Genomic DNA, 15,927 nt, shown 5'->3' on the forward strand with positions numbered 1-15,927 from the left:
GTTTCTTGCTAGTGAGTGCCAAGAACCACTTGTTGCAATTTCGATGAGGCTCTCTTGTTCAGATATCAGTAAGTGGACTGGAGGCAGGGCATGAAATGGATAAAGAATCAAGTTGTTTGTGTCGTCAGTTTCGGGAAAGTACCTGCGTAATTGAGCACCCAGCTCACTCGGGTGCTTCACCATATCACATTTGACATTGTCCATAAGCTTGAATTCATTTGAACACAAAAATTATGATGGAATGATGGAAAGACCTGTGTGTTGTCCTTGTTAATGCAGACAGAGAAGAGCTACAACTTCTAAATCATAGCCTCAATTTTGTCCCGGACATTGAATATAGTTGCGGAGATTCCCTGTAATCCTAGATTCAGATCATTCAGGCGAGAAAAAACATTGTGTGAGGAACTCGTCATCATGCAAGCGGTCAGACAATTGAAAATTATGGTCAGTAAAACTAAGCTCGTCTCCATTTAAAAAAACGGGTCAATACTTCTGTGCTGGTATGTTATAAAAGTGTTACATGGTCGCTGCCTGTATTGCATAATGCAGAAAATACACAAGAGTTCAGGGGCCTTGCTTTAACCATTTTTCGCGGTAGTGTCCAAAACGTCTTTCCAGCTGTTGGGTATTCCCTTGGCAGCAAGAGCCTCTCGGTGGATGCTGCAGTGTACCAAAGTGGCGTTGGGAGCAACTGCTTGCACTCGCGTTACCACTCCACGATGTCTCCCAGTCATGGCTTTTGCGCCATCAATACAGATACCAACACATTTTGACCACCAAAGTCCATTTGATGTCACAAAGCTGTCCAGTACTTTAAAACTATCCTCTCATCCTCTTCTGCAAACCAGGACAACATGTCTTCCTTAATTGACCCCCCCATAAATGTAACGGGCATATACCAGGAGCTGTGCCAGACCCTGAGTCTGTTGACTCATCCAGCTGTAACGCATATAATTCACTAGCTTGTATGCAAAGCAGTAATTGTTTCAAAACATCTCCTGCCATGTCACTGATGCGTCGTGAAACAGTGTTGTTTGATGAAGTCATTGTCTGTATAGTTTTTGGCCTTCTCCCCCAGCGTTGTCCCAGCCTTATCTGCGGCAGCAGGAAGAATGAAGTCCTCCACAATAGAATGGGGCTTGCCTGTCCTAGCTACTTGGTAGCTCACTATATAAGATGTTTCTAACCCCTTCTTATTAATGGTATCTGTTGCTATACATGACTTTCGAGTAGTAAGACATCTTTATTCTGGCTCAAACTCCCATGACTTATTTTTCAAATGGTCATGTTTCATTTCTAAATATCTTCGCAAGAGTGAAGGTTTCCCGTGAGAGTGTAACGGTTAATGTGATTGGATGTTAATTATTTAACTAGGCTACCTGTATTTGACATTGTGTTGTTTTTTCACTGGACACTAGATGTTTCACTGCCAAAAATACAATTAAACCAAGGCTACTCAGCCGAGAAAAAAAAAACTCACCCAAATGTATAGCCACGTTGGAAAATATAAATGTACTGTTTGAAAATGTGAATTACAAAAAATAATAATTTGTTCTTCACATTTTTAATTGCGTACCACTTCCCCAGTTTGGGAATACCCGGTCTACCGTATCAAAAGCTTTGGCCAAGTCAATAAAAATAGCAGCACAACATTGCTTATAATCAAGGGCAATCGTGACTTCATTTAGGACCTTTTAAGGTTGCAGTGACACATCCAGTTTGACATGACTTATGTCTTTTCTTGAGGGTTATATGGAGGGATATTTTGAAAACACAGTATAAGTGGAAGGATAAGTCGCCACGATCACTAATGGAGGTATTTCAAGGCAAATATTATGAAGACACAGTTGAGTTGTATTATGATGCACACATGCATATTTATTTACATTTAGAACAAGAACACACAAAAGATGAAGACTGAGTTATATTATAGTTAGAGTTCGCCTACCTTATACCCAGTCCCTATATATGTACCATGGATAAAACACTTGTGTCATGTTTTTAAAACGCATTTCATGCAATTCTAAACATTCTGCCATTTTGCTTTTGAAGTGTTAATATGCTAACATGCCCCCCCATCCCCCTTGGCAATTTCGCCTGTGCTTAATGTTGTTACATATTTACATAGTCTGGAGATATGCGAGTCCTTGTGGCTTCCTTCTTTGTTTAGTTCCCATGCTAGTAAGACTAGATCAGGTAGCCTACTGTGAAGATGTAGATCTTGTTCAGTGTTTTCTACACCCCGAACAGCCAATCTATTTCACAATATTGTCAAAGTATCTGCAACTGCAATCAACAGAATATTCCAACTGAATAACACATCATTAGTATGTGGCCAATTGGTCTTAACTTCTCACGCCACTATTCCATGTATTCTGCTTTTGTATCAATACAGTCAAGTGCCAACTCTTCTAAAACAGCTGCTAGACGAGAGCTCCATTGAATGTGAATGTCATTCATGCACCGCACTGTTGAATGGAGCCCATACACTGAATGAGCTCAACGTCATAAAAGCTAACTCTATTCTTGTTTCACCCACTGTATTGGCCTTGGCGGTGTGCCCAGAAAACTACCCTAAGTGTTTTGGTTGACAGAGCATATACTTGAATCTTGGACAGCCTGGGTTCTCCTCAAGCAAGGCAGAGACAAAATCTCTGCAAACAATGACTGCGAACGAGCAAGCAGGGGAAGTGTTCTTAAACACACCTGTGAAATCAAAGTTAAAGAAGCAAGATAAAACAGAACAAGAATGTGCTGTAGGCCTAGTTGTTTCATACTGTAGTAGTAAGATGTAACATAAGGCAGCCATTTTGCCATAGGAGTGAATGTTTGAGTGCGGCATGAGCTTAGTTGGCAAAATATTATTTTGCAATCAAGGCATAATCTGTCCATATAGCAGCTCCATGCAAGCTGTATGAAACAAGGTACAAGTAAGTGTAGTGTGTGTGTGAGAGTACTGTGCACAATGTGTGTGCAGGAGTTAGGCTGGTTTTGTGCAGTACATTTCTGTCAAGCACTTGTGTGTTATGTCATCATGATACTGTAGTTAAAGGCATGCACTGCTTTGGGCTGGATGTATTTGTGTATAGTTCATACGTGCATAATCTATGAGCTGAATTACTCTCACCTCAATTAGCCACATAATCCCAAATTTGAAAGCAACTGTTTTATGGAAGAGGTGCTGTGCCATTTTACCTACATCTCCCCCACATAGGCCAGCCCCCTAGAAATTTGAGTTCTAGCCGATGAGATCCAGCCCCTCGGCATTTGAGTGACAGCTAGTAAGAATCACACACAGCCGAGAGAGAGGGGGAGCAATGACGTGCTGCACATATCTGCAAATTGTTCTCTTACTAAACTGCCTTTATCACACTGCTACTACAATTCTTATTTTTACACTGACTGTTGGTAGTTTTGTAGCTACACTGTGGACATAATGATATTTGAGGCAGACTAATTTTATCATGGATAAAGTAGACACATCTCTGACAGTACTAGCTATGTCACAACAGGCCTTCCGGCCATATCATACCCAACCATCGGCTGGAGTTAAGCAAGAAGGGGAGAAGAATGTTGATGGGTGTCTTGATATGCCACATTGTGTTTGGGTAAAAAAAAAGGTTTTCATAATGACCTACTACATGCGCATACAAGGCCTTCTTGCCCCAGAGAGGACATTCTAGCTAAAACAGTGGAACATTTCCAAGCAGGGAGCGGCACTCGTTTTCTCTGACTTTGTTTCTCTGTTTTACCCATCCTTTTATTTTGACCATGTAAATGGATTGGAGACTCCAAACAAGGTGACATTGACTCCATTGTTTGGCAGTTAAGTGTTAAGTGTCATCATCACTCAGCTGAACGTGTGACTGTGGTCCTGGGTGGTGTTGGGTTGCGTATGCAGGTATCTGTCACTCAACAAAGGAGGGAATGAAGAGGAGAGAGGATGAGGGTGGCTGGTAAACCCTATGTTGGATAAAGCTTGGTTTGGCACACCTGAAGTGCTCTGCTAAGAAAAGGTGGTATTGCATTTGTTTGATGTTGACAGCTCTCACTTTGCAATGGGGTTGACTTGTTGCTCAAGCCATATTGCTATTGACACTGCTAACATTCCGGTCCCTGACAGACAATGTTACATTTTTTTTGTTTTTTTGTTAGGACACTAGATGAAGTTAACACCGCTCCTTTGGTGAAACTGCCTGAGATTAAACCTGTTTAACCTCATCCACTAATATCCTTCATTAACATTGTATGACACATATGGTTGCAAAGGGTCTGAAAAATGTGCAAAGTGTTGGAAAATTTCCATGGTAAGTTAAGCCCTGGAATTTGGGGAATTTTGCTTAAAAAAAGTTAGCTTATAAGTGGACCTTTTTTGTGGCATACACAAGGCAATTCTAGGTCTTGTGGCATATTTTGATTAAATTATCCCCAATTTAATGGAATTGCAACCCTCTGCATGCACAGTGAATACTTCCATCACATGTACAGATGATTCTGAAGATCTTGCACACTAATGAGATGCTATTGAGCCCATGTTACTACACTGTCTGAGACAATGACTACATGCTTTCTGAAAAGTTTTGATTACAATTTTGGGTGGGGTGAATATATTTTATATGACATGCATGATTTTTTTTGTTGTCAACTAGTAAATCGTAGTCTACAGCAAAGTGTGTTTTAATCATTTACAGCTTAGTAACAATTTCTGCTAGTTGGTGTTTGCTACCATGTGGGTTTTAGCTTGCTTGAGCCTGCTAAATGAGTGTTAATTCACCTGTTTCCATACATCTTTAATTTTAAAACATTTATCTTACGAAGGAGTTCTTTAATCTAACTGCTTAACTATTTATCTGTGTGTGGAATATTTAAAAAAATATTTAAAAAAAAAATAATAATTTAAACAATTTTTCTAATCTTTAACAGGAAAATGCCACTATCTGATGTCTGGAGACATTTCACTGCAGTAATGTAGAAGAAAAAGCTGTGTACTTTTGCAGATACTGTGCCAAATCATATGTGAAGAATGCAACAGATGCAGAATCATCTGGCCAAGTGCATAAAGTTCCCTCAGAGCTCACAACAAGCAACCTCTGATTCATCATTTTCACCTGGAATAGAAGTCAGACACCTTACACGGAACCCAAACCGGCTGCGCGCGTGCACCATCGTGCATAAATGTATTTTGTCCAACGCGATCACGAAAAAGATCAAAACAAACTCTGAACCAATTATATTATTTTGGGGACAGGTCGAAAAGCATTAAACATTTATGGCAATTTAGCTAGCTGGCTTGCACTTGCTAGCTAATTTGTCCTATTTAGCTAGCTTGCGGTTGCTAGCTAATTTGTCCTGGGATATAAACATTGAGTTGTTATTTTACCTGAAATGCACAAGGTCCTCTACCCCACCAATTAATCTACACATAACGGTCATCCGAATCGTTTCTAGTCATCTCTTCTCCTTACAGGCTTTTTCTTCTCTTGACTTTATATTGTGATTGGCAACTTTCAAAAATGAGGTGCATTACCGCCACTGACTTTGTTTGTCTTTCAGTCACATATAACAAATGAGGAGATGGCATGTGGGTATCTGCTTCTATAAACCAATGAGATGGGAGAGGCAGGACTTGCAATGGGATCTGCTTCACAAATAGAACTGACTTCTATTTTAACCTGTTGCGACGACCAAACCCGGATCCGGGATTCTATTTATAGACCTAAGCTCATTACCATAACGCAACGTTAACTATTCATGAAAATCGCAAATGAAATGAAATAAATATGCTAGCTCTCAAGCTTAGCCTTTTGTTAACAACACTGTCATCTCAGATTTTCAAAATATGCTTTTCAACCATAGGAAAACAATCATTTGTGTAACAGTAGCTAGCTAGCGTAGCATTTAGCGTTAGCATTAGCGTTAGCATTAGCGTTAGCATTTAGCAGGCAACTATCACAAAAACAAGTAAAGCCTTCAAATAAAATAACTTACCTTTGAAGAACTTCTGATGTTTTCAATGAGGAGACTCTCAGTTAGATAGCAGATGCTCCGTTTTTCCAAAAATATTCTTTGTGTATTAGAAATAGCTCCGTTTTGTACATCACATTTGGCTACCAAAAAAAAAAAAAAAAAAAACGAAAATTCAGCCCTCAAAACGCGAACTTTTTTCCAAATTAACTCCATAATATCGACTGAAACATGGCAAACGTGGTTTAGAATCAATCCTCAAGGTGTTTTTCCACATATCTCTTCAATGATATATCCTTCGTGGAAGCCTGGTTTCTCCTTGCTCTCAAATGGAAAAATAATTGCACCTGGCTTTACGCTCCAATTTCGACGCAGGGACACCAGGCGGACACTTGGAAAATGTAGTCTCTTATGGTCAATCTTCCAATGATATGCCTACAAATACGTCACAATGCTGCTAACAATTTGGGGGAACGACAGAAAGTGTAGGCTCATTCCTTGCGCAATCACAGCCATATAAGGAGACAATGGAAAACAGAGCTTCAGAAATTCTGCTCATTTCCTGGTTGATGCATCATCTTGGTTTCGCCTGTAGAATGAGTTCTGGGGCACTTACAGACAATATCTTTGCAGATTCTGAAACTTCAGAGTGTTTTCTTTCAAAAACTGTCAAGAATATGCATAGTCGAGCATCTTTTCGTGCCAAAATATCGCGCTTAAAACGGGAACGTTTTTTATCCAAAAATGAAATAGCGCCCCTAGAGATCAAAGAGGTTAACGCTTGGCAATGCAGACGCTCGTTGGCGCGCACAATAAAATTATTTTGCGGCGCGAGCAGTGTAGTCAGCCTGTTATCGCTAGCAACAGCTCATGGACTCAATTGAGGAATGTCGTCAGAGAAATGCTGATGAATGTCTTGCTTGAGCTGTGTATGCAACTGGTTAACCTCTGATGCTCACAGGCAATGTGCATTGGAAGAGATTTCAGAATGTTCTTCGCCCAGCATTCACCCCAACCAGACATCCTTGTTCTACTCATTTGCTGGATGTAGAGTTCAAGTGAAGTTCTAGCAAATCATAGAGAAAGTCGACTGTATTGCAATCATCTCTGATGGGTGGTCGAATGTTTGTGGGAAAGGAATAATTAACTACATCTCCACACCTCAACCAGTATTCTACAAGAGCACAGACACAAGGGACAACAGACACACCGGTCTCTACATTGCAGATGAAGGCAGTCATCAATGACCTTGGACCACAGAAGATATTTGCACTGGTGACAGACAATGCTGCAAACTTGAAGGCTGCTTGGTCTAACGTGGAGGAGTCCTACCCTCACATCACACCCATTGGCTGTGCTGCTCATGCATTGAATCTGCTCCTCAAGGACGACATGGCACTGAAAACAATGGATACACTTTACAAGAGGGCCAAGGAAATGGTTCGTTTTGTGAACGGTCATCAAGTTAAAGCTGCAATCTTCCTCACCAAGTAAAGTGAGAAGAATAAGAGCACCACATTGAAGCTGCCCAGCAACACCCGTTGGGGCGGTGTTGTCATCATGTTTGACAGTCTCCTGGAGGGGAAGGAGTCTATCCAAGAAATGGCCATATCACAGTCTGCCGATATGGACAGCCCCATCAAGAGGATCCACCTGGATGATGTATTTTGGGAGAGAGTGGTAAGCAGCCTGAAATTCCTGAAACCTATAGCAGTAGCCATTGCATGGATTGAGGGAGACAATGACATCCTGTCTGATGTTCAGACTCTTGCAGAAGTAAGAGAAGAAATCTGTACGGCCCTGCCCACTTTACTGTTGCTCCAAGGATTGGAAACTGCAGTTCTGAAATGCATAAAAAAGTGGGACAACTTCTGCCTGAAGCCCATACATGCTGCAGCATACATGTTGGACCCCAAGTATGCTGGCAAGAGCATCCTGTCTGGTACAGAGATCAACAAGGCCTATGGTGTCATCACTACTGTGTCTCGCCACCTTGGCCTGGATGAAGGCAAGGTTCTTGGCAGTCTGACAAAGTACACTTCCAAGCAAGGGCTTTGGGATGGAGATGCAATATGGCAGTCAACTTATCTCATCAGCCACCTGGTGGAAGGGACTTTGTGGATCTGAGGCTCTTTCCCCTGTTGCCTCCATCATCCTCCTAAGCCCACTAACATCAGCCACCTCCGAGTGCAACTGGTCCTTGTTTGGGAACACACACACACCAAAGCACGCAACAGGCTGACCAATACAAGGGTTGAAAAATTGGTGGCCATCCAGGCAAGTTTGTGGCTTTTTGAGCCTGACAGCGAGCCATCCTCAACAAGGTTGGAAAGTGACAGTGAAGATGAGTCCTCAGAGTCTGATGTTCAAGAGGTGGACATTGAGGAGGTCCAGGGAGAAGACATGGAAGCCTGGGAGGAAGACAACCAAAGCTTTACTTCCTAGATTATCATTTTACAGATGTATGTTAAATGTTTTTGATGGATCCTTGGGGATCATTCAATATTCCCTTTCTTTTGGTGTTCAGTGGAATCATCCCATGTGAAGAGTCAACTCATTTTATTCAAGTTCAATTTGTAACTTAATGATTCTGTCTCCATATGATATTATAAATATACATTGCAAAAAACATCTACATTTTAAATGGTATTAATATTAATTTGCGTATATTTCCAGTAATTCAAATACATTTCCACAAAATGTGCAACCCTAATGACACCTGACATAAACATTGGCTGGCTTTGGTCCATTGCCATCAGGCTCAAGGGCCATTAGTGTACCTACAGTAATGCAGATGATGCAGTGATGTATTGCACTTAATGCAAGTATGACGTCAAGGATGAATAGCTAGTAACTATATACTGAACAAAAATATAAATGCAACATGCAACAATTTCAAAGATTTTACTGAGTTAAAGTTCATGTACGGAACAGTTAATTGGAATAAATTCATTAGGCCCTAATCTATGGATTTCACTTAACTGGGCAAGGGCGTGTGCCTTGGAGGATGTAGGCCCTTCTACTTGTGACCTAGGCCCACCCACTGGGGAGCCAGGCCCAGTCAATCAGGCTTTATTGCAGACCGATATACTACTTCGTATCATCAACTGTCTGGTTCACGATCCCGCAGGTGAAGAAGCCGAATGTGACAGTCCTGGAGTGGTTACACATGGTCTGTGTTTGAGGCGGGTTGGACGTATTGCCAAATACTCTAAAACGGCATTGGAGGCGGCTTGTGGTAGAGAAATGAACATTCAATTCTCTGGCAACAACTGGTGGACATTCCTGCAGTCAGCATGACAATTGCACACTCCCTCAACTTGAGATATCTGTGGCGTTGTGTTTTGACAACTGCACATTTTAGTGGCCTTTTGTCCCCAGCTCAAGGTGCACCTGTGTGTAATGATCATGCTGTTTAATCAGCTTCTTGATATGCTACACCTGTCAGGTGGATGGATTATATTGGCCAAGGCGAAATGTTCACTAACAGGGATGCAATCAAATTGATGGACAACATTTGAGACATAAGATTTTGTGCATATGAAACAATTCTGGGATCTTTTATTTCAGCTCATGAAACATGGACCAATGCTTTACATGTTTCGTTTATATTTTTGTTCAATGCATTCAGAAAGTATTCAGACCTGTTGATGTTTTTCACATTTTGTTACAATACAGCCTTATTCTAAAATGGATTAAATTGTCCCCCCCCCCCTCAATCTACACACAATACCCCACAATGAAAAAGTAAAAACTGGTTTTAGAAATGTTTGCAAATGTATTAAATAAAAAAACGGACATTTTACGTAAGTTTTCAGACCCTTTACTCAGTACTTTGAAGCACCTTTGGCAGCGATTACAGTCTCGACTCTTCTTGGGTATGATGCTACAAGCTTGGCACACATATATTTGGGGAGTTTCTCCCATTATTCTCTGCAGATCCTCTCAAGCTCTGTCAGGTTGAATGGGGAGCGTCGCTGCACAGCTTTTTTCAGGTCTCTAGAGATGTTGGATGGGGTTCAAGTCTAGGCTTTGGCTGGGCCACTCAAGGACATTGAGTGGCTGTGTGCTTATGGTCGTCGTCATGTTGGAAGGCAAACCTTAGACTGGGGGGCGGAGGTCCTGAGCGCTCAGGAGAAAAAGTGATATTTCCTTTTAAAAAAATATATTTTTTAATAAATTAGCACATCTTTTCTAAAGACCTAGAATGATGCTAAAATGTAAAAGTCAAGGGGTCTGAGAACTTTCCGAATGCACTGCATGTTATAAATGCATACTATATTGTACATGCAATACTGTGCCTTGCGAAAGTATTCGGCCCCCTTGAACTTTGCGACCTTTTGCCACATTTCAGGCTTCAAACATAAAAATATAAAACTGTATTTTTTTGTGAAGAATCAACAAGTGGGACACAATCATGAAGTGGAATGACATTTATTGGATATTTCAAACTTTTTTAACAAATCAAAAACTGAAAAATTGGGTGTGCAAAATCATTCAGCCCCTTTACTTTCAGTGCAGCAAACACTCTCCAGAAGTTCAGTGAGGATCTCTGAATGATCCAATGTTGACCTAAATGACTAATGATGATAAATACAATCCACCTGTGTGTAATCAAGTCTCCGTATAAATGCACCTGCACTGTGATAGTCTCAGAGGTCCGTTAAAAGCGCAGAGAGCATAAATGAAGAACAAGGAACACACCAGGCAGGTCCGAGATACTGTTGTGAAGAAGTTTAAAGCCGGATTTGGATACAAAAAGATTTCCCAAGCTTTAAACATCCCAAGGAGCACTGTGCAAGCGATAATATTGAAATGGAAGGAGTATCAGACCACTGCAAATCTACCAAGACCTGGCCGTCCCTCTAAACTTTCAGCTCATACAAGGAGAAGACTGATCAGAGATGCAGCCAAGAGGCCCATGATCACTCTGGATGAACTGCAGAGATCTACAGCTGAGGTGGGAGACTCTGTCCATAGGACAACAATCAGTCGTATATTGCACAAATCTGGCCTTTATGGAAGAGTGGCAAGAAGAAAGCCATTTCTTAAAGATATCCATAAAGTGTTGTTTAAAGTTTGCCACAAGCCACCTGGGAGACACACCAAACATGTGGAAGAAGGTGCTCTGGTCAGATGAAACCAAAATGTAACTTTTTGGCAACAATGCAAAACGTTATGTTTGGCGTAAAAGCAACACAGCTGAACACACCATCCCCACTGTCAAACATGGTGGTGGCAGCATCATGGTTTGGGCCTGCTTTTCTTCAGCAGGGACAGGGAAGATGGTTAAAATTGATGGGAAGATGGATGGAGCCAAATACAGGACCATTCTGGAAGAAAACCTGATGGAGTCTGCAAAAGACCTGAGACTGGACGGAGATTGGTCTTCCAACAAGACAATGATCCAAAACATAAAGGAAAATCTACAATGGAATGGTTCAAAAATAAACATATCCAGGTGTTAGAATGGCCAAGTCAAAGTCCAGACCTGAATCCAATCGAGAATCTGTGGAAATAACTGAAAACTGCTGTTCACAAATGCTCTCCATCCAACCTCACTGAGCTCGAGCTGTTTTGCAAGGAGGAATGGGAAAAAAATTCAGTCTCTCGATGTGCAAAACTGATAGAGACATACCCCAAGCGACTTACAGCTGTAATCGCAGCAAAAGGTGGCGCTACAAAGTATTAACTTAAGGGGGCTGAATAATTTTGCACGCCCAATTTTTCAGTTTTTGATTTGTTAAAAAAGTTTGAAATATCCAATAAATGTCGTTCCACTTCATGATTGTGTCCCACTTGTTGATTCTTCACAAAAAAATACAGTTTTATATCTTTATTTTTGAAGCCTGAAATGTGGCAAAAGGTTGCAAAGTTCAAGGGGGCCGAATACTTTCGCAAGGCACTGTACGTTTACAGTTGTGGATGGGCCACAGGAAGATCAGAATCATTTTTTTATTCCGAACGACACTTGTACTTGACTGTACAGTCCGAGAACAGTCAAAATCAAGAACCCTGGTTAAGCCTGCATTTCTTGATAGTTCAGAAACAAGTGCCCACTGGATATTCAGTAGGCACCTTGAGAATGTTTGAGAAATCATATGGAACTGGTCATTTAAAGATAATTTCCTGGATTGTGAGGGGCTTAAATGAGCCCAAAAGCCTAATTTAAATGCCTTGATATATTACATAGGAATACATTGTATATTGTTCAACTGCAAAATAAAATAAAAAAAATGGTCTAACTGCAACCTTTTTAAACAAGTCCCCCGACCCATCCTTTTTCCTCAGCAGTCAAGGGGGGAGGACCATAATGGCCGTCTCGGCAGGCAGTTTCACTCTGTAAATATTTACAGTGAGTGGAGGGGATGTGACAATATGAGCAATAGGAACTCCCAGGGGAAGGGTGCTTGGGTTAGCCAGGAGGCTAATCTCCTCTAAGACATATTTGTAAATCTCGCTAGTAGTTTGTGGACATTGTAAAGCGGCCACTCTCAAAAAGAAGATAAGCTAATTTGGCCTGTGATTTAGTTCTATATGAAGTGTGCGAATTCAGTAATTGATGACACAGTGACATTGAACATATGTTGACAATCAGTCCAACTATGATTTGAAGTGTATATATCTGGACAGCATTTCCGATACAACAAGCGACACTAAGACTAATGTCTGACTGCATATGGAGTCATAGTAAAAGCCTTGTTTGCGTCTCTGGATTGTTCTCTGTTGAAGTACTGCAGTCCATACATGACACTTGAAAACATTGTAGTCGAATGGACAGAATGTCCACTTCATCTAATTGGCCTCTCATTCATACTTGGGTCATTATCCAGCCAATCATCATCATCATCAAACTTTTCATAAGAGGGCACAAACTCTGACGTAGCTCTGGTGGCGATGCAAATGATAGACCCTTTTATTTCCATTCAGGAAATCTCACATTACAAGAGAAACTCCTGCATCAGCCTATGTATGTTTCCAGTTTCTACATAGTTCATATTTAGCAAGTAGGCTATCTGATTTTGTTGTGTTTCAATGGGAATTAACAGTTAATCCCACATCTGGTAATTCCTTCCTTTAGCATGTAGTTGAGCTGTGGTTGATTTTTATAAAAGTCAACTGTTAGGCCTGGTCCCATAAAGGTTCAGTTTGTTCGACTGTATCTCTGGGCCCTAACCCAGCCACTGCAAAGTAGGCTATCAAGTACAAAGTAGGCTAGCTGATTTTGTTGTGTTGTCCAGAAGGGTTCAAATCTGATGTACTGTATCTCTGGGATTTACTAACCCATCCCCCTCTGCCTGTACAGCAGACCCCCTAACGGCGACTTCTCGTTAGAATTCCAGCAGTCCAGATGGTGTCTGGTGGATGCCCCGAGACCCCATGAGTTGGATAGGCTGGATGAATCATTCCACCTCGCTGTGTCCCCCCCCCCCCCCCCCCCCCTCACTATCCGCCTCCTTTCTTTCTTTCTTTCTTCCTTCCTTTCCTCTCTCTCCCTCTCTGTCTGGATGTCTTTGTCCTCTACAGTAGGCCAGACTGAGGCTGATAAGTGACATTCGCCTATATCTAACCTGAGATGGTGTTTAATGTTGTCTCTTTTTTTTTTGTTGATATCCTAGAGTAACCACCTTTCCAATTTAGTCTGTCAGTTTTTCCAAACTGCAATGCAGTTTCCCCCAGGGGTGCTCTTGGGAAACACTACCAGGAGACTGCTTATATACTTTTTTATCAACAATATCACTGTGAGCTAAAGAAGCGCATTGTATATCATTTATTTTTATAGATTGACAATTTTAAAACATACTGGAGTAAGGAGTCAGTTAGTTTGCCCCCCCCCCCCCCCACCACCACCATTGAAAAAATATACATATATTTTGGAAGCTATAGAAATACATTTTATTAATCATGTCTACATTTGTTTTTGCCACATTTATTATATTGGACACCCTAAAGCATGTGTTTTAATGTGTGAGCTGAACTTAAATATATTAAAATATTTTCCTTAAAGTATACTTTTTTGAAAGTTCTAATGTTACTGTCTCCACTACAACAAATTTAGTTAAATACATGTAATTTTGTCCTTTTTAATATCTAATTGAAATACTGTAGAATTCCTTTCACTATTATGGAGGACTGCTCTTTCTGGGTAGTGCCAATATGGCTGACCGGTGGTTTCAAAGCCTGTCATTTGCCAGTACACAGCATCAGCAATCCAGGGTTTATAGAAGTCATTGAAGGCTACTCAAGCCAAGGTAACCCAGTGCAAAATTTTTTTTTGACAAAGGGTGTTTATTTGATGAAGGGTGCGGACGTGTGGTAGTAAGATACTACATTGCTCTCATAAGGACTTCCTGTGTGTCTACTCTGGCTGCAGTAGCCCTTTGAGAGCAGTCCAGCTGGGCACGCCACGCATGGTAGGAGTTTGTCTGAGCGCCGGTTACGGGGAATTCCTGATCTGCCAGTCTGATAATGGACACAAAAACACACCACCCTTCCTCTCTGATGATAATACAGTGGCTTCAGAAAGTATTCATAACCCTGGACTTGTTCCACATTTTGTTGTGTTACAGCCTTCATTTAAAATGTATAAAATTTAGTTTTTGTCACTGGCCTTCACCCAATACCCCATAATGCCAAAGTGGAATTATGTTTTTAGACATTTTTACAACAACAAAAATAACCCCATATGTTATGGCAAATAAGTTCAGGATTAAGAATGTGCGTAACAAGTAGCATAAGTTGCACTACTGTTTTAACATGATTTGAATGACTACCTCATCTCTGTACTCCACAATTATCTGTAAGTCCCCTCAGTTGAGCAGTGAATTTCAAACACAGATTCAACCACAAAGACCAGGGAGGTTTTCAAATGCGTGTTCTCTCAAAGTAGGGCCCCTATTGGTAAAGGAGACGTTGAATATCCGTTGGAGCATGGTGAAGTTACTAATTACACTTTGGTTGGTGTATCAATACACCCAGTCACTGCAACAATACAGGTGTCCTTCCTAACGCCGTTGCCGGAGAGGGAGGAAACCCCTCAGGGATTTCACCGTAAGGCCAGTGGTGGATGTAAAACAAGTTTAATTGCTATGATAGGAGAAAACTGAGGATTGGATCAGCGACATTGTAGTCACTCCACAATACTAACTTAATTGACAGAGTGAAAAGAAGGAAGCTTGTACAGAATAAAATAATTCCATAAGAACAGACAAAATTCTAGTGGAAACCCTGGTTGTCTGCTTTCCACCAGACACTTGAAGATGTCACCTTTTCAGCAGGACAATAATCTAAAACCAAGGCCAAATCTACACAAGTTGGTTACCAAGAAGACCGCGAGGGGTCCTGATTAGCTGAGTTACAGTTTTGACTTAAAGACCTGAAAATCAACCGAGCAATGATCAATAACCAATTTGACAGAGCTTGAAGGATTTTGAATAGAATAATGGGACAATGTTGCACAATCCAGGTTTGGGATCTCTTCGAGACTTACCCAGAAAGACTCACAGCTGTAATTGCGCCTAAAGGTGCTTCTACAAAGTATTGACTCAGTGGTGTGAATACTTTTGTTAATTAGATTTCTGTATTTAATTTTCAATACATTTGGAAACATTCCTAAAACATGTCTTCACTTTGTCGTTATGGGATATTGTGTGTAGATGGGTGAGTAAAAATATATATTTAATACGTTTTGAATGCAGGTTGTAACACAAAGTGTAATAAGTCAAGGGGTATGAATACTTTCTGAAGGCTCTGTAGGCCAGCAGGACGTCTGTGTGTGTCGTAATGGACTGTATTGCGTACTTCTGTGTGGTACTTTCTACCCTTGTCTACAGCACAGTGTCTATGTGCTGCTGTGCAGATATTGGTCCATATTTTTGTGTGTTTTCAATTCATTTCCTTCACGTTTGACTAAGGCAAACAGAAAGCCGGAAGACTGGGACAAAGGGGATCACTAAGAAACCA

At 41.0% G+C, this 15,927-nt stretch overlaps 1 protein-coding gene across 1 annotated transcript in view; it reads left to right on the plus strand.

Annotated features, from left to right (window-relative positions):
- The window catches only part of LOC139368246 (supervillin d), a 113,888-nt gene that overhangs the window by 3,332 nt on the left and 94,629 nt on the right, over positions 1 to 15,927 (plus strand). The window lies entirely within an intron of this gene.

Source organism: Oncorhynchus clarkii, chromosome 16 (assembly GCF_045791955.1).
Source record: "Oncorhynchus clarkii lewisi isolate Uvic-CL-2024 chromosome 16, UVic_Ocla_1.0, whole genome shotgun sequence".
NCBI lineage: Eukaryota > Metazoa > Chordata > Actinopteri > Salmoniformes > Salmonidae > Oncorhynchus > Oncorhynchus clarkii.